Source organism: Schistocerca gregaria, chromosome 4 (genome assembly GCF_023897955.1).
Source record: "Schistocerca gregaria isolate iqSchGreg1 chromosome 4, iqSchGreg1.2, whole genome shotgun sequence".
Classification (NCBI taxonomy): domain Eukaryota; kingdom Metazoa; phylum Arthropoda; class Insecta; order Orthoptera; family Acrididae; genus Schistocerca; species Schistocerca gregaria.
Window position 1 is genome coordinate 264,742,516 of NC_064923.1, and position 20,631 is coordinate 264,763,146.

General features: G+C 45.6%; 1 protein-coding gene across 9 annotated transcripts in view; it reads left to right on the forward strand.

Annotated features, from left to right (window-relative positions):
- LOC126267997 (myosin heavy chain 95F) overlaps positions 1-20,631 on the forward strand; it is a 380,222-nt gene that overhangs the window by 115,514 nt on the left and 244,077 nt on the right. For 2 of the 9 annotated variants that reach the window (XM_049973361.1, XM_049973371.1), the window contains exon 1: positions 10,594-10,783. The exons of the other annotated variants lie outside the window; for them this stretch is intronic. The gene's annotated coding sequence lies outside the window, so the exon portion shown is untranslated. Of the gene's footprint in view, positions 1-10,593; positions 10,784-20,631 lie in introns of those variants that run through there. 9 annotated transcript variants of the gene reach the window in all.

Sequence of the window (20,631 nt, forward strand, 5' to 3'; positions counted from 1 at the left end):
CTCAAACTTTGTTCTCGTGGAACTCTTGCGTATAATGTCGCCTTTCTTCCAAAGATTTGCTTGTCTCTTCCCTGAGCATCTATGTTACGCATTCGCAGCAGCTACGTCCACCTGTTACGATTCTATAAAAAGACTGAATGTTGCAGGAAAACCCCAGAACAGATCATACTAACGTTTTTCAGACTGTTTCCTCAACAAAAGCCCTGTTTGATAAACGTCATCCACTTTTACAGAATGCTTCCAAAAAACATGAGTAGTCCATTAACCTTCCCTACTAATTATTCCACGTGCGCACTCCGTTTCATATTTCCCTGCAGTATTACTATTAGGCGTAGGCCTATACTTTCGATATATTGGAACAAGAATATCTTTAAAAATTTAACAGTGGTATTACTAACACTATGCGACATGTTTAGAAGAGAAGATTATAACTGTTTAAACTTCAAGCAAAATTTTTCGCAACAAAAGGCAAGGAAAATGCTAAATATTAGCGTTATGAAGCAAACGTCATCTCTTTCTAGGATATGTACTTGCCATTAGAAGTGAAAATGCTGAGAGGTGGCGGTCTGGACCTCCAGTCTACGCATTATTCGATGTACAGCACAGGAGTCGTTGACAAACATATCATTCTACTGTTGTTTTGAAGCGTTCTGAAATGCTGCAAAAATTAAAGCGCTCCATTTGAACAGAAAACTGTATTGGCAGTATCAAACGGAGCCGGAATTCTTTTCCTGGAAAGATCGGTTGCGTGTAGAAAAAATGCAGTAAAATTTTCACTTGCATGTCTCGATGAACATTGTCGATGAAAGATTGCCATCCGAAATTACTTCGAAATAAATTCTCTGAACGCGAGTGACTTGGCTTCAGCTGTGTTAGGTACAGATGTATTACATTTTGGTGATGTGAAAATTTTTGTTCCAGGCCGGGACTCGATACCGGATTTCCCGCTTGTCGCGAAGGTCGTCTTAACTTTTTTTTATTTATCTCATTTTGTTCTATATTGTTCGTTGAATTTGTTCGTGGCGGATGTCCGATGACACTCGTTCAGCTTGTCCGTTGATCCGTTCACTCAGGCTTTCTCTTTTTTTTAATTACAGAGGATAGCTAAACATCTAACCGAACACGCTGAGCTACAGTACCGGCACCATTAGGCTACAGTGAGTATGGTTGCGAGTATTTACTGATGAATGCTGGAGACTACCAGCTATAGAAGTATGAAACCGGAATTTCCCTATAGATGGTGCTAGCTGTCAGTGTAGGGCCCGAGAGACCCTCTCTGCAGCGCCATCTGTTTCGTAACACACAGTAACCCAAGTTCCATACATCGGTATGTCTTTCAAACCCGTCAACATTTCGAGTTTTTTGCCTACGAACTACGATTTGCGGACAGCATTGGTTTACCATTATCATTTGAAGAAAACACGTGCAGAATCGAATCGAATGCTTGTCGAAGCTTTCGGAGAACATGCTCCTGAGGAAACACAGTGTTTCGAATGGTTGAAAAAATTCAGAAGTGGTGATTCTGATGTGAGAAATGAATACTAAAACTCGACAAGAACACGCGGAACAATTGAATGTGGCGCAAAAAGCCGTTTCTCTTCGGTTGAAAGCTATAGGAAATGTGCGAAAAGTGGGAAAATGGGTTCTGCATGAACTGAATGAAAGACAACAAGCAAATCGAAAGACCACTTGTGAAATGCAGCTCGCCAGATACAAAAGAAATTAGTTTCTTCATCGAATAGTGACAGATGATGAAAAATGGATATATTTTGAGAATTCTAAGCGTCGTAAACCATGGGTGAATCCAGGCAAGTCATCGACATCCACTGCAAGGCTACATCACTTTGGAAAGAAGACAATGCTCTGTGTTTGGTGGGATCAGAAGGGCGTCATTTATTATGAGCTGCTAAAACCTGGTTAAACCGTCAACACTGATCACTACCAAGAGGAAATGATCGATTTAAATCAACTGTTATGTGAAAAACGACCGGAATATGGAAAAAGGCAACACAAAGTCACATTTCTCCATAATAATGCCCCAACACACACAGCAAAACGGGCCAGGGAAATGATCGAGTCGTTCAGTTGGGAAATATTACGGCATACGGCTCATTTTTCGGACTTGGCTCCGTCCGATTATCATCTACACACATCAAAAAAAGTTTTGCATCACCTCGGTTCCGAGAGTTCCGGAAGTTATACAAAAAATTGGAATAGAGATCAACATAAACATCATTTCCGCCCTTTTTATTGCTCATGAAAACCATACATTGCATGTTGTACCACCATACAGCGAGACCTTCAGAGGTGGTGGTCCATATTGTTGTACACGCCGGTACCTCTAATACCCAGTAGCACGTCCTCTTGCATTGATTCATGCCTGTATTCATAGTGGCATGCTATCGACAAGTTTATCAACGAACTTTTGATCCAGATTGTCCCACTCCTCAACGGGGATTCGGCATAGATGCCTCAGAATGGTTGTGAGTCACGTCGTCTATAAACAACCCTTTTCAATCTATCCCAGACATGTTCGATAGGGTTCATGACTGGAGAACATGCTGACCACTCTAGTCGAACGATGTCTTTATCCAAGGAAGTCATTCACAAGATGTGCACGATGGGGGCGCGAATTGTCGTCCAAGAAGACGAATGCCTCGCCAGTATGCTGCCGATATGGTTGCACTATCGGTTGGAGGATGGGATTCACATACCGTACAGCCGCTATGGCGCCTTCCATGACCACCAGCGCCGTACGTCGGCCCCACGTAATCCCACCCCGAAACAACAGGGAACCTCCACCTTGCTGCACCTGCTGGACAGTGTGTCAACCCGTGTCTGGACCGGGTTGCCTCCAAACACGTCTCCTACTATTGTCTGGTTGAAGGCATATGTGACACTCATCGGTGAAGAGACCGTGATGCCAATCCTGAGCGATCCATTCGGCATGTTGTTGGGCCCATCTGTACGGCGCTGCATGGTGTCGCGGTTGCAAAGATGGACCTCGCGATGGACATCGGGAGTGAAGTTGCGCATCATGCAGCCTTTTGCGCACAGTTTGAGTCGTAACACGACGTCCTGTGGCTGCACGAAAAGCATTATTCAACATGATGGCGTTGTTGTCAGGGTTCCTCGAGCCATAATACGTAGGTAGCGGTCATCCACTGCAGTAGTAGCCCTTGGGGCGGCCTGAGCGAGGCATGTCATCGATAGTTCCTGTGTCTCCTCCATGTCCGAACAACATCGCTTTGGTTCACTCAGAGACACCTGGACACTTCCTTTGTTGAGAGCCCTTCCTGTCACCAAGTAACATTGCGGACGCGATCGAACCGCGATATTGATCGTCTAGGTGTGGTTGAACTACAGACAACACGAGCCGCGTGCCTGCTTCCTGGTGGAATGACTGGAACTGATCGGTTGTCGGACCGCCTCCGTCTAATAGGCGCTGTCATACATGGTTGTTTACATCTTTGGGCGGGTTTAGTGACATGTCAGAACAAAAATGTTCAAACGTGTGTGAATTCCTGAGGAACCAAACTGCTGAGGTAATCGGTCCCCAGGCTTACACACTACCTAAACTAACTTATGCTAATAAGCTACGCTTATGCTAATAAGTTACACCCATGCCCGAGGGAGGACTCGAACCTCTGGGGGAGGGGGGGGGGGGGGCGCACAATCCGTGACACAGCCAACGTCTATCTTCAGGACTTCTGGGAACCGGTGTGTTGCAAAACGGTTTTTGATGTGTGTATTTGCAGCACAGAGACACGCTCTCGCTGAACAACGCTTCAGTTCGTATGAAAATGTACAAAAGTGTCTCGCTGACTGGTTCGCTTCAAAAGAAGAACTGATTTTTTGGCATGACATTCGTATCCTGCCAGAGAGGAGGGAGAAATGTATATATAGCAATGGAGATTATTCTGAATAAAAAATTGTTCATCAGTTTCAAACAAAAAACATGTTATTATTACAACCAAATTCCGGTTTCACACTTATACACCTGTTATGCTATAGGAGTGTAGACAGTGTGACATGTGGAAATTTGGATTCGATCGGGCAGGCCTAACGCTTACGGCGACCACAAGCGTTAAGCGGGAAATCCGGGTTCGAGTCCCGGCTACATGCCATACGATAGGTTGTATATCAATACGTAACAACAGCTGGGCCAAGTTATTCGCATTCGGCGAATTTATTGCCAAGTAATAAAATTGTTGTGAATTGTTAAATTAATATGCAACCTGCGTTCAGTGAACAGTTGTGTGTGATGAAGGATACATGTCGTTCTCAGATTATTCTCAGTGCTTCTTAAAAATGGTAAGTGGAACTAATGTATGGGTCATCGTACCAACGGGAAATCCACGTCCATGCTTTAACCGTGGATCATCTTTTACTTTAACATTTTAAATAAGTCGTTTTAAGAGAGTTAGTATATTTCGAAGTATTTCAAATTTACAGCATTGTGTCAGTTTCTGTAGTCACAACTTAAGCCCAGGAAGAGTTGTGACACACATTTTCATTTTGAGGACAACACGTACTGCACTCGGATCGAATTATTAGTCTCGGAGATATGATGCCGTTTGTGGGCAGAAAAAAAATCGAGGTTCCTCTTTGCGCTTGTGCGTTTCGCGAAGTCCAGCTGTCAGGAATGTTGGAGTAATACTCACACAAGGTTGCATCGTCCCTTGAAAAAAAAAATTGTGAGGCGTGTGGTGGCTTATTCGTGACAGTCTCATTCAACCATGTTGCTCACGGTGACTGGGTTAGTCAGTTCGTCAGGCAGTGAAAAGTTGCAGAAACACAAAGACTGCCACTGTTCGGTGAAGGACAGGTCGTGGGTCCGCAAAGTTGGGGATAATTATTTATTTCTTTGCTAGTCTTAAGCAACGAAGAAAAAGAATGGAGACTGGGACTTAATGCCCGTAGACATCAAAGTCACTCTAGACAGAGCACTGGGTCAGTTGGACTAAGACGAACGGAAGCGCCCTCAGCGGCCATACTGAAGCAATCAATCACGTTACGAGCCTCCGGGAATCAATCACGTTACGAGCCTCCGGGAAGTTAAATGCGCTCCGAACAGGACTAGGGTTAAAGTCTACTTTGCTTTGCTGCTTCGCGCGCAATTGTAAGGTAATAATAGAATACTATTAGAAATAGTGACACACAATAATGACAGATGAACCTGAGATTTTTTTAGCCCAATTAGTATCAGTCACATAGATGCGCAATGAACGGAAATCACGCTTCGTTACTCAAAATGGGCTGCCTTATCGCGCACACTATTATTACAGCCACCCACCTGGCCCATTATGCAATAAATAAACATACTTCAATCACTGTCGTGAAAAGAGAGCAAATCGGAAAAGCGAAATGCTATAGTGGAGAGCAGACAAGAAACTTTAGTCAGGTGACTACTAAAACAAGACACCTACTTTCGCAGAAACCTGACGAGAGATTTAATTTCTTGCGATAGAAAACAACCTTCTACTAGAAAGGAAATGCCGTTATTCGCCTCAAGTGATTGGGGGATATCACAGAAAAACCTCAGACTGAATGGCTGCCTACTCATGCTCCTACAAGACGCTATTCCAGTGAAATGTAGAATCGGCAACACATTAATAAACAAGTGCGTGACCCACATGTTCTGCTGTAGCAGGTAACTCTACCGGAACAGTAAACGTTATCGGTTATCAGGCAGATGCGAGTACGGACTGACTCACATCAGCTCCTATCAAGCCGTAAATCACTTTTCCTGCTCCAAAGCAATCAGCTGGCAACGCTGAACGTCTGCTATGCGTTGCCAAGTGCTTACAGGTGGCTCAATTTTTTGTTTTTTCTTTTCGAAGTTCACACTGTTCCACCGTAGCAGTAAACGAGCCTCCAAATGTACAAAATGGGAAGTACAGTTCTTTGAAAATAGTTTCCAATTTATCAACTTTAACCTGTAGCTCGATTAAAATTACGGAATTGATATGACGTAACTGGCCGATGATCTTTCGACACCTGATTTTTAGTGTCCAATGACAGAACTTCCGCAGATGACGCGTTTTGTAACCCTGAATTTACCCTCATGTCCTAACTCGTGGTGTGTAATGTATCCACTCTTTAGCTGATGGTTGTCCACATTCGCAAGTGCGAATACATTTAATGATCAGCCTTTGAATCGGCCCAGGCTCTTACTACCGTCCCACGTCCAATTTTTGTATCGCTCTACTGTTCGGTTTTAGAAAACAAAACGATGACTACGTTTGACGGCATCGTCTGTGTCGGGCTGCTTGAATTTACGCTCGAAATGGCCTGATTGGGTAACTTCAATGCTAATTTACTCGGAAACGGCGCAACAATGGTTTCTCGGCACAACCTACGCTGCAACACCCTCACAAGCTTTTCAAACTTCCTGACCACTTCATATGATGGGCCAGATATCAGAGGTTGTCGTTTGCCGTTATTTTACCCCGTACTACACTCGTGTTCACATCTTGAGAGAGCTTCGAAAGTCACGAGACAACATGAGATACATCGTTAATATGTTTACTAAAATGTGCCGTTTCAGCATTGTCCACGTGACACAGTGATACACGTACAAAGTATACAGGAAAACATGCAATGAACTTTGGGTAGCCGGCCGAGGTGGCCGAGCGGTTCTAGGCGCTACAGTCTGGAACCGCGCGACTGCTACGGTCGCAGGTTCGAATCCTGCCTCGGGCATGGATGTGTGTGATGTCCTTAGGCTAGTTAGGTTTAAGTAGTTCTAAGTTCTAGGGGACTGATGACCACAGCAGTTAAATCCCATAGTGCTCAGAGCCATTTGAACCAATTTTGACTGTTTGTGGTTTCCCTCCACCATTGGCTTCCAGCCCGCCCCGGTGTGGGATGATGTGATAAGGGGTGCTTAACAGCAGGAAGTACCATGGTTGAGACCATCCCATAGTGTGCGGGAACATTTTTCATCTGCGTGGGGTGGGGGGGGGTGGGGGGCGTGATCCGTGGTGGCTGTGCCAGGACTGCAATCCTTCAACGTGTATCACCCCACGTTGGTCAGTCGGTCCTTAGTTCGGGGGAACCAGCCGACCTCTTCAAAATGGTTCAAATGGCTCTGAGCACTATGGGACTTAACATCTGAGGCCATCAGTCCCCTAGAACTTAGAACTACGTAAACCTAACTAACCTAAGGGCATCACACACCAACCATGCCCGAGACAGGATTCGAACCTGCGACCGTAGCAGCAGCGCGGTTCCGGACTGAAGCGCCTAGAACCGATCGGCCACAAATCAGGTCCAATACTCGGTAAGTCAGCAACTGTTTACAATTATACGGATGAGGAATAATGCTGGAACAAGTTTAAATTCAGTCGAATGAGCGAGTTATTTAAACATAAATGATTCTGGACTTACGCCTGACTGAATTATCCGAATGGGATGCAAATTTCTAGATGTAATGAATGTGTAAAAACAAACAAATTATAATTTCAGGAAACTGGGTGATTTATTCAAGAGACAGAGCTTATCAAACTGAGCAAGTCAAGAACACGTTGGTGTGCCTCGCCGTTATGCAAGTAGTTATTCGGTTTGGTATCGTTTGGTAGAGTTGATGCATGCCCTCCTGAGAGATACGATGGCAAACTCCGTCCAACTGGGCACATTATATGGTCAAAATCATGAACTGATTGGAGTGCCGATAATGCTCCAAACGTTCTCAATTGGGGAGAGATCCGGCGACGTTGCTAGCCAAGATAGATTGAGGAGCCCGAAGGCAAGCAGCAGCCGGCCGTGGGCCGTGCTGTTCTAGGAACCGCGCGGTCGCTACGATCGCAGGTTCGAATCCTGCCTCGGGCGTGGATGTGTGTGATGTGCTTAGGTTAGTTAGGTTTAAGTAGTTCTAAGATCTAAGGGACTAATAACCTCAGATGGTAAGTCCCATAAGCAGCAGAAACTGTCGCCATGTGCAGGCAGGCTTATTTTGCTTAAATGTAAGACCAGGTTGGCTGCCATGATCGACAACAAAGCGGTTTCTAGAATACCGTCGACGTACCGTTGCGCTGTAGGGGTGCCGCGAATGACAACCAACAGGTTCCTCCTATGAAAATAAATGGGATCTGAGACTATCATTCCTGGCTGTCAGGCGGTATCTCTGGCGACAATCGAGTTGATATCCCACCGTTGCTCGTGTCGTGTCCAGACACGTGTCCGGCCTGGAACATCAGTGACTGCAGTGGAACTGTCTTGAGCGATGAGTTCCGCTTGGAACTGTGCCTCGATGGCCAGCGAAGACTTGTCTGGAGACGCCCTGGATAGTGGTGGGATACCAACCTGACTAACGCCCGAGATACCGCCCAACAACCAGGAGTGATAGTCCGGGATACCATTTATTTTCATAGGAGGAACCGTTTGGTCGTCATTCGCGGCACCCTTACAGCGCAACGGTATTCTACGACCAGTTTTGTTGTCCTCCAAGGCAAGCTCTCCTGGGCCTACATTTCGGCAAAAAAATTCTCGCCAATACACGGCGAGAGTTACTATTGCTTGTCTTCGTTGCCGCTTGGCCAGCAAGGTCGCCGGATCTCTCCAACGTTTGGAGTATTATGTGCAGGGTGCTCCAATCAGCTCGAGACTTTGACGATCTAAGGCGCCAATTGGACAGAAACTGGCACGATATCTCTCTGAAGGACATCCAACAGCTCTATCAATCGCTGCCAAAGCGAATAACTGCACGCATAAGGGTTAGAGGTGGACCAACGCGTTATTGACTTGCTCAATTTGTGACTCTCTTTCCCTCGAATAAATCACCCATCTTTATTAAATCGTCATCATTTGTTTGTCAGTAACGTGTACATCACCTCTACCGGTTTCCAAACCAACCGGGTAATTCTTTCGTGGTGTGTCCTTTATCTTTTTATTTTTATTTTACACTACTGGCCATTAAAATTGCTACACCACGAAGATGACGTGCTACAGACGCGAAATTTAACCGACAGGAAGAAGATGCTGTGATATGTAAATGATTGACTTTTCAGAGCATTCACACAAGGTTGGCGCCGGTGGCGACACCTACAACGTGCTGACAAGAGGAAAGTTTCCAACCGATGTCTCATACACAAACAGCTGTTGACCGTCGTTGCCTGGTGAAACGTTGTTGTGATGCCACGTGTAAGGACAAGAAATGCGTACCATCACGTTTCTGACTTTGATAAAGGTCGGATTGTAGCCTATCGCGATTGCGGTTTATCGTATCGCGACATTGCTGCTCGCGTTGGTCGAGATCCAATGACTGTTAGCAGAATATAGAGTCGATGGGTCCAGGAGGGTACTACGGAACACCGTGTTGGATCCCAACGGCCTCGTATCACTAGCACTCGAGATGACAGGCATCTTATCCGCATGACTGTAACGGATCGTGGAGCCACGTCTCGATCCCTGAGTCAACAGATGGAGACGTTTGCAAGACAACAATCGTCTGCACGAACAATTCGACGACGTTTCCAGCAGCATGGACTATCAGCTCGGAGACCATGGCTGCGTTTACCCTTGAGGCTGCATCACAGACGGGAGCGCCTGCGATGATGTACTCAACGACGAACCTGGGTGCACGAATGGCAAAACTTCATTGTTTCGAATGAATCCAGGGTTTGTTTACAGCATCATGATTGTCGCATCCGTGTTTGGCGACAACGCGGTGAACGGACATTGGAAGCGTGTATTCGTCATCGACATATTAGTGTATCATTCGGCGTGATGGTATAGGGTGCCATTGGTTACATGTCTCGGTCACCTCTTGTTCACATTGACGGCACTTTGAACAGTGGACGTTACATTTCAAATGTGTTACGACCTGTGGCTCTACCCTTCATTCGATCCCTGCGAAACATTACATTTCAGCAGGATAATGCACGACCGCATGTTGCAGGTCCTGTATCTGGCCTTTCTGGATACAGAAAATGTGCGACTGCTGCCATGGCCAGCACATTCTCCAGATCTCTCACCTATTGAAAACGTCTGGTCAATGGTGGCCGAGCAAGTGGCTCGTCACAATACGCCAGTGATGAAGTGTGGTATCGTGTTGAAGCTGCATGGGCAGCTGTACCTGTACCCACCATCCAAGCTCTGTTCGACTCAATACCCAGGCGTATCAAGGCCGTTATTACGGCCATGGGCGGTTGTTCTGGGTACCGATTTCTCAGGATCTATGCACCCAAAATGCTTGAAAATGTAATCACATGTCGGTTCTAGTATAATATAATACCCGTTTGTCATCTGCATTTCTTCTTGGTGTAGCAATTTTAGTTGCCAGTCGTGTATTATTTTTTGTGCTAGAGTGTATTTTTCTTCGAAAGAGACTCCGTTATTTACCTAACACAATGCAAACACAGAATGTTAGATTTACCTTGTCTAGTAAATCCTTGCGGTGAGGAATTGTTCAGCACTAGGGTTCGATATGTTGCCCTCCGGATAAGAACAGTAACGCGTTTCGGCGGGGGAGCGATATTTGCAAACATAGGCGGACTCGCGACTCGGCGGCAGCCGCCGCCACACCTGAGCGCTGCCGCGCGGCACCGCGGGTGAAGGCACGCTCTGCGGGTGCTGATAGCGATAGGCTTATCTGGCCGGCCGGCCGTGTCGCGGGGCCGCTATCTGCCCGCCGCCGGCAGTGGATGCGGCACGCCTGTGCGAGCACCAGGACCCGCCCTCCTGCGGCGCACGCGGCCACCTCCTGCTTCTGCCACACCGCCGACTCTTCACGCGGGCGAGCGGATTTCCTTACACTCACCTGGACATCACCTCTCGCCAGGTACTGTACACCAGCATATGGACAAATGGGACAGGCACTTGCTCCCCCGCTCACAACTGCGACTGCAGTATAAAAATGTTCTTAGAACTGTTACGTGGTTCATAATAAAGTCCTCTGTCTAACAGTCTACCACTGGTTCGCTTCCTTATTCGATTGCCAAGTTCGTGACAACATTGTTACAACTGTATTGGGTCGGATCGGACACTTTTATCAAGAATTCGGCAGATTTTATCAGTAAATTCAACGGCATAGTGGTCCAGCCGGGGAATATGTTAGTTTGATGTGGTATGCCGGCCAGTCTGGCAGAGCGGTTCTAGGCGCTTCGGTCTGGAACCGCGCGTCCGCTACGGTCGCAGGTTCGAATCCAGCCTCGGGCATGGATGTGTGTGATGTCCTTAGGTTAGTTAGGTTTAAGTAGTTCTAAGTTCTAGGGGACTGATGACCTCAGATGTTAAGTCCCGTAGTGCTCAGAGCCATTTTTTTAAAAAAAAAAATTTTAATGTGGTCTCGCTGTTTACAATGGTTCCTCCCGATATTGCAGAGCGGTTTAAATTTTGACTCACGACTGTTTATGTCAAATGGAACGTTTTATGTCTATGAACACACGGATAGCGTAGCTATGGAGAGCCTCTTAAGATCAGTTACAGCGAATATCTTTACAGCGTAATTCGAGGAGCAGCCATTGGAAACTGCCAACAGAAAGCCGAGTATTTATTACCGGTGTTTTCAGAAGCATCTCAAAAGGATTACTACGAAGACTCACTTTACCATGGATGAAAAGGCAGGCGGAAGATTAGTTATCAAGAAAGAAGGTAGCACCTTAGGCTACACAGTTTACCGAAAACCCACGGATACAGACCGTTACCTACACCGGGATTCGAACCACCACCCACAACAAAGCCGGGGCGTTGTAAAAACTTTGGGAATAGAGCAAGTAACGTTGCTGGTTAAGGCGGCATTCAAACATTAAACCAAAGCTTCGATCTAGAATGATTATTCGTTCGTTGAGATAAAAAAGAGCGTTAAGATCGCCGTCCAAAAATCACAGCGATCCACAAGCACCTGAGAATGTTTCCTGTCTTTCGTTAAGGACTTTACTGGCCGCATGGGACGAATCTTGACTAAACAGAACTTTGCGATAATGTACAGACCGTCACCGAAGATATATCGTCACTTAAAATTGGTCAAGGATGACCGCAAACTGCTGGAAAAAGCAGGAATTTATAGGATGCACTTGTGGGGAGGTGTACGATGATACTTCAAAAAGAACGGCCAGAACACGACTAGGAGAGCACAAGAGCTTCTGTAGAAGGGGAGAGATTGACAGATCAGCTGTTGCGGAACATGCTTTCCAGCCAAGGGACCATCACATTCATTTTCATACGGCTCAAATAGTGGCGGCCACATGCGGGTCCTATGAAAGGTTGTGCAGAGAGGCTATAGAAATTATTAAACATCCCAGAAATTTCTATAGAAGGGAAGAGGGCAGGAAACTGATTGCCGTTCTGATACCGGTACCGAAAAAGATGTATAGCTGTTTTCCACCACAGGGTGACAGCAACACCAGACGACAGCAACCGACAACGGCCAATTACGCCCGGGTACTCAAAACATGCAGTGTCACACCGCTGCGCTGGAGCACGCGTAATGCCAGGGTGTAAATCGGACAAAAAATGTTTCAAATAGCTCTGAGCACTATGGGACTTAACTTCTGTAGTCATCAGTCCCCTAGAACTTAGAACTACTTAAACCTAACTAACCTAAGGACATCACACACATCCATGCCCGAGGCAGGATTCGAACCTGCGACCGTAGCAGTCGCGCAGTTCCGTACTGAGCGCCTAGAACCGCTAGACCACCGCGGCCGGCGTGCAAACCGGACACTCAAAGAAGCTACGATCCTCTTTGAAAATGTCCTCCGCAGATGGGGATGAAACCTTGGGTTTTATTGGGAAAACCGTAACAGCACGGCGTAACAGGCGCAATATTTTGTTAATTGTGAGTATAAAAAACGATCGCATATCGTAACCAACCGCAATTCGGTAAATTTTCCCGTCTCAAATGTCATATTGCATCCTACCTCATATCCTTTCTTTTTAGTTAGTAATTTTTGTATTGCGAGTTAAAACCTCGTCGCCTGAATCTTTCGCCACACATGTTCCAAGACAATTTATTTGCAGGGGATATCGTGATGGTGTGGAACGAGACAGGGACATTTCTGAGCATTTTGGCGTAAGGAACCGCCGGTCTTCCGACTCGTTACAGAGGAATAATGTTATTATGATGTATTCGGGCCGGCGTGACCGCTACGGTCGCAGGTTCGAATCCTGCCTCGGGCATGGATGTGTATGATTTCCTTAGGTTAGTTAGGTTTAAGTAGTTCTAAGTCTTAGGGGACTGATGACCTCAGAAATTAAGTCCTGTAGTGCTCAGATCCATTTGAACCATTTGATGTATTCGGCTTATCACACTCGATTACCCACGTTTCTGTGACAATACCCTCAGAACACTGAAAAGGTTAATAATACGCGATCATCGAAATTTACTACACACAACACAGATGCAAAAGTGCTGTGGTGTGGTTGACATGTAGCGGGAATGGCTCAGCAGTGTTGCTGTCCTGCTCTTCCGTTACATTCAGTGCACGAGGTGCATACCGATCAGCTCTTCATCAGTGAACTCATCCATACTGCTTAGTAACAACAAGCAATGCTGGAAAAGTAAACCCGAGACAGAACTCAGCAGTAGTAAATGCAGACTTGTGGGTGAAGGGTAATGTTGGCATTACTGTTGTCGAGAGTAAGCAACGTAACTGAATGGAACGAGTTAGTCTTCAAACAAGACACACAGTGCGTATACTGTGAACATTTTCAGCGTTGTGCAGATAACACAGATACAAAAATAAATGGGTGTAGGAAATCAAACGAAATAAAACTCCTCTGTATCGAAGCAGTGGAGGCCACAGATTCCTTATACTAAAATACTCAGAAAATATCCCTTAACAACCTCCGAAATTTTGTTGGTGGAGTTTGGATTCAGTCTGTGGAGTTCGGATTCACCTCGTATACAACATCGACTGAAAATGTTTACCGTCACCAGTCAATGTTTATTTATTTCATTTATTTCCACAACGCGCTTCGAAGGTTTCCATCAAGAGATTGATTTATGTAGATTAATATGGCATGTGTGTATTATGTTGTGGCTTTGGAGTAGCTTGTGAAAGTGCCCAGTAGAGAAAGACAAAAGGAAATGTTGAATGATCTACAACACCTCGCTCATTGCATATTCTTTTGATAACGACGCCTCGTCGGAAACCATTGCGATAAGATACAAATGGCTATGACGCATGGTCTGCTTTTGCTGTTATCATCTCATGCACCGACGATAGGCAAAACGTAATGTTCGATGTAATAAAAATATGACAGCAAGGTGAGGTGCAGACGTGAAGGATATGACATTTAATTTGAAGTTATTGCGTAAGTTCGTAGAGTTTTTCCGTAAGTTTAATAAACACAAAAGATACACATGATGATAATGTTGGAGAATTGGCTCATAGCCTGTGTCAACACATTCGCCCAGGATTCATCACTACTTGGATGCTGCACCGGATCCACTCCAATGGCCTCGAGCTTATTGAAGAATGTTGGAACGAAGTGATCGACGGATGACACTAAAATACCTCGCTGCTCAACTGGACGTCTCTGTTGGTAGTACTGACACACTCAACCATCAGTTGGGGTACTAAAAAACGTGTGCCCGTAGGCTTCCTCGGTTTCCGACTTCCAACTGTTTGGCCCAATGAAGGACCACTCCGCGGCAAGCGCTGCGTGGATGACAGGAAGATTACTGTTGCAGCAAAACGTTGACTCCGACAGCGACCAGTAGGGTAGGGATAGCGTTTATCGCTGAAAGAACCGGCTTGTGGTTATATCGGTTTTCTTCGACGCCAGTTTATCTTGACTGTTAAAATCGCTCTAAGTAACTGGTTTGTGAAATAACCAGTTTTCGATTTTTATTCCTACTATTTCCTGTAATAATCACAGATATCGATCAGAGATTGAAAACCTTTGACTCCCTCAGTTTCAAGGCACGTAGAATCAAAATACTACATTAAATAAGCAAATAAACGAGAAATTAAACCATCCACCGTTAGCTGCTTTTCTCGAAGTGGTCGAATACTACAAAAGATCACTAGTCTTCTGATACTGATTCTAATTTTTTGAAACTCTGCTCAAAAATCTTGTTGTAATCGAGGATGATAGCATTTTTAGGGCTTTAGGAATAATCAGTGCTAAAGGGTAAAAGTTGAAGTTGAAGAACTCTATTTTTCGTGTTAATTTGTCCGTTTACAAGGGCTACAAGCAGATAAAGGTATATTACGTAGACATAGGGAGCAGACCAGCTACATTCTATTATTGTCTAACCTATGAATGAATTGCTAAGTTTTTTCCTCAAATGTCGCACGTTTGTTGTGGATGGAGACTAGGGACGGTGCCATTCTGTAATACAAATGATGTCCGATGACGACACTCAGAAAGAACCATCTAGAGCAAATGGGGCATGCCCTGCACCCTGCATGTACAAGCTACTAGCTAACAGACCACGCCACGTGGTAACAGGTAAAGTAGTGTCTCAGCCACACTACACTATTTCTCATGCCATGTGTTTGTTGCTCGTTTCTGTCAGCATTCTTATTAAAACGCCACTTATAGCTTTTCCCTTTTTCTGTTATAACGCGATATTTCAAAGCAGTGAAATTAAAACGTACTCGTTTTTTTTAAAAAAAGCTTTATTTTAAAACCAAAAATTTTAGCACTACTACTGCACTGGTTAACTGATATTTCGTTTTTTTTTTTTATCCGGTCCTTAGTAAAAAATAAAAAGCACCTGTTGTAACCGAGGCCACACAATACCGAAAAATACCCGTTATTCAGTGCTAAAATACCAGTACCGATGTTAACTAGTCGTTTTCTCCCATCTCTACAGTAGACTGGCACCACGTGGGCATTCAGGTTCTCCCAGTAAGGTGGCGCAAGACGGTCACATTGAATGGAAATTATGTTGAAAAATAGGCTTTTGTAGCCAAAAAAGGGGGAAATGATATGGTGTTTTGAATTCTGAATTAAACCAACCTGGTTTCAGAAAAAAGAATACGCTACATTACTTATTGAACGTCCCTCGTTCATTGCCGCTAGCACTTACAATTTGTTTTTATTGTTCTGTTTACCATCAGATAATGTACACTTTGTGTTTTTACATGTAACATTGTAATTTACAAAAGTAGTGTTCTATGTTGGATGTAACTTATAACAAGCTTGTGATTCTTCTATTTCTATCGGCATGTTACTTGATCGAACAATCCACGGGTGTTCTACCAGTTCATAGTGAACAAATTTTCAAAAGTGTGTGAACTCTTAAGGGACCAATCTGCTGAGGTTTTGAATCCTGAATTAAACCTACTTAAAGTAGCTTAAACTAACTTATATTAAGAACAACACACACACACCCATGCCCAGAGGGGAGGACTCGAACCTCCGGCGAAAGAGGCTGCGCAGTGCGTGACATGGCATGCCAAACCGCGCGGTCACTCCAACGGCCATAGTGAAGAGGCAGTATACCCGTGGACCTTCCGAACACATTTATTGTAATATATGTAATATAAAACATGTAGAACAGGTGGTTAAGTGTAAGAGAGGTGCCGATGGCCCTAATCTTGCCAGATTAAAAATATTAATAAATGAAAAATTGGAATAACCGAGCAACGCCGGCCGCTGTGGAAGAGCGGTTCTAGGCGCTTCTGTCCAGTCACGCGCTGCTGCTACGGTCGCAGGTTCGAATCCTACCTCGGCATGGATGTGTGTGATGTCCTTAGGTTAGTTAGGTTTAATTAGTTCTAAGTCTACGGGACTGATGACCTCAGGTATTAAGTCCTATAGTGCTTAGAGCCATTTGCCCATTTAACCGATCACCCTGAGTTATTATCTAGAAACAAATATAAAATTCATGTAAACTGGAAATATCGTTTGCGCTAGATAAGATTTTGAAATGACATATGTAGTGCAGCTATATCGGTACAGATAGCAGTGCGTGTCAATCGCCACTTCCGGGACAGAGATATGTCCCGGCCACGGATCGAATCCGCCCGGTGGATTAGCGCCGAGGGCCGGTGTGCTGGTCAGCCTGAATGTTGGTTTTAGGCGGTTTTCCACAACTCACTAGGTGAAAACTGGACTGGCATCCAAGTCTCACCTCTGTTCACACGGCTTGCAAACCTTTAGAAAACTGTCGCTCACTTTCACGCGCGGACAGGTGGGGTACATGCATTCGTCCCGAGGGGCAAGGGTTTGGCAACAGGAAGGGCATTCGGCCATTCCTTAAATTAACAACGCCACATCCGTTCATAGCCATGCCGACCTTGCTCCCATGCGGTACGAAGGCAGAAGAACAAGAAGAAAAAGATGTCGTTTATGCATTACGTTAAAGTGCGTCCTCTATGACAAGCTCAGTACAGTGGAAATATCCAGTGTACTGAGATAGGTAGCCACGTTATCAACAGCGCGGTGAGTGTGCATTGCTGTCTGTTTCTCGGAGACCTAACAGCCTTGTATATCCTCTCTATCGGGTCGTTATGGAGCGACTTATCCAGCTGGACTGAAAATGAGTGTGAGGTAATCGACCTGACTGCCATTAGAGAAGCGTCAGACAGGCATCCGAAGTCTCTCATCGGAGACAGCATAGCCAGGCGCCTCTGTTTCTAAAAGTGGACACCGCCCTTCTGCAACGAGAGTAGACATCTTGGGTGCTTGTTCTTACTGCATTTCCTGCGTGTAATAACGTTAGAAAATGTCGAGGTCGAAGACAAGAACAAGATAACAATGTCTGTTACGTATATAAATCAGTTTTCGTCTTTGAAAACGTATTTGGTTGTCAGTCATATATCTTGGTCATTTCCGATACGGCATAAATAAGCATTAGAAACAAAACGGAAGAAAACTATGTAGACAGCGAACGGCCCGTCCGGTTGGTCGTGCGGTCTGACGCACGGCTTTCCGGAGTGGGAAGGAGCGCCTGGTCCCCGGCACGAATCCGCCCGGTGGACTTGTGTCGAGATCCGGTGAGCCGGCCAGTCTGTGGATGGTTTTTAGGCGGTTTTCCGTCTGCCTCGGCGAGTGCGGGCTGGTTCCCCTTATTCCGCCTCAGCTACGCTATGTCGGCGATTGCTGCGGAAACAAGATCTCCACGCACGCGTACACCACAATTACTCTACCACGCAAACATAGGGTTACTCTCGTCTGGTGTGAGGGTCCGAACCGCACAATAATCCTGGGTTCGGTGTGGGGCGGCGGAGGGGTGAAGTGGACTGCGGTGGTCGTCGTGAGATTGTGGACCACTGCGGCTGCGGCGGGGGCGGAGCCTGTCCGTCGTTTCTAGGCCCCTGGTTAACATACAATACAATGTAGACAGCGTGTAACGTCACTTGTCTTGATTAAGCTCAACTTTCCTTTATGATGCAATATAGCAGTTTATCTTGTCTTTGCACCTTTCTTAAAATAGCTCTGAGCACTATGGGACTTAACATCTGAGGTTATCAGTCCCCTAGATCTTAGAACTACTTAAACCTAACTAACCTACGGACATCACACACATCCATGCGCGAGGCAGTATTCGAACCAGAGACCGTAGCAGCAGCGCGGTTCCAAACTGTAGCGCCTAGAACCGCTCGACCACACCGGTAGGCGCACCTTTCTTATTTAGAAGTCTGTTTGCAGTCATCTACATAAATAAAAATCTGTCTAGGATAGGTCTTGAAATCTTGATGCCTAGGCAGTAGTACTACACTATATCCAGCCCACCGATTACAAAAAGTAAAGAGTTCGTCTCGCACGAATGACAGAATGAATGTAGGGAGGCGTCATCACACTGGAAGTGTTCAGCGAAATATGTTGAATTCGTAGTGGATAACAGAGCACCCTCTAGTTGTTCAACGAGCTTTTGTTAATGCAATATTGTGTCTTCTCATCCGATCCTCCAACATATTATAGGTTAAGCGGCGTCACACATCGATGGAGAAACGAAACTGTACATGTATTTCCATTCTATCGCGTCGGATATCCTACGACTATCAACAGTTATTCGTTTGTTACTGTTCGTGTGTAAATTTAGCCGCATGAGAGAGCGTATGTCTATGTATACATACATTTTGCTTCAATTGACAAAAAATGGTTCAAATGGCTCTGAGCACTATGGGACTTAACATCTGAGGTCATCAGTCCCCTAGAACGTAGAACCACTTAAACCTAACTAACCTAAGGACAGCACACACATGCATGCCCGAGGCATTATTCGAACCTGCGACCGTAGCGGTCGCGCGGTTCCAGACTGAAGCGCCTAGAACCGCTCGTCCACAACGGCCGGCTCAATTGACAGTTTCTGTCTCCTTCCGTAATGTCAACTTTTCCAGTTGGGAGTCCCTGTGTAGTATTACGATCTATAGCTGAATGACGGACGTTGTGTGTCGTTGCGTGTTATAGTCAGTCTGCCGTAGATGCTCCATCAGAGATCACTAAGCCCTGTTGCCCACGGTCGCCGCATGGAATACTTGAACGAATGGTCGGCTTTCGATGATACATTTACTCGCATCGTGACGGTGTAGTGCATGTTGGGTGTAAAATTTGTATCTTCTCGACGCGGTCCAGTGACGTTATTCTGACCACCGGCTATGTTCGACTTCGATGTGCAGTAAACACTCATAGACTGGCAGGTGGTCGCACTATTTGTAGACGCAATCCCATTCTTATGACACAGTCATAACCGGTTTCGGCCATACAGTGACCATCTTCAGATTCTAAACGCGGCGTACACTGAACACAGGTTCATGCGTTGTTGGTACCTCCCAGGACATCACTGATGCTCTCCCTGCATGTCTCGCACCGGTCCGCTCTGCAAACTGTGGTTATCTCTGTTTTTCTTATGTGGTCGCATTAATGTGGCCGAATCTTGTACAGTGATGTATTTATAGGAGAATTAAGGCAGACAAAAGTGGATGAGTCTATAGACAATTGCTACATACGGGTACTTCAGGCAAACGTCCCATCTTCATGGCAATGAGGAACGGCAGAACTTCATGGCGAGTGCTGGCACAAAACTAAAGTGCTGCAGATATTCCCCCACAGTTTGGTGGCGTTTGCAGTGATTTTCACTGCGTGAATGCATTCCTTTCTACGAGGTGCATTCAAGTTCTAAGGCCTCCGATATTTTTTCTCCGGACTGGAAAGAGATAGAAACATGCGCATTGTTTTAAAATGAGGCCGTGTTCATTGTCAATACGTCCCAGAGATGGCAGCACCGTACGTCAGATGGAATTTTACCGACAGCGGCGAGAATGAGAACTGTTTTAAATACTTAAAATGGCGTCGTTTTTCTTACTTGAACAGCGTGCAATCATTCGCTTTCTGAATTTGCGTGGTGTGAAACCAATTGAAATTCATCGACAGTTGAAGGAGACACGTGGTGATGGAGTTATGGATGTGTCGAAAGTGCGTTCGTGGGTGCGACAGTTTAATGAAGGCAGAACATCGTGTGACAACAAACCCGAAACAACCTCGGGCTCGCACAAGCCGGTCTGACGACATGATTGAGAAAGTGGAGAGAATTGTTTTGGGGGATCGCCTCCAGAGTTGGCATTTCTGTGGGTTCTGTGCACAAAATCCTGCATGACGACATGAAAACGCGAAAAGTGTCATCCAGGTGGGTGCCACGAATGCTGACGGACGACCACATGGCTTCCCGTGTGGCATGTTGCCAAGCAATGTTGACGCGCAACGACAGCATGAATGGGACTTTCGTTT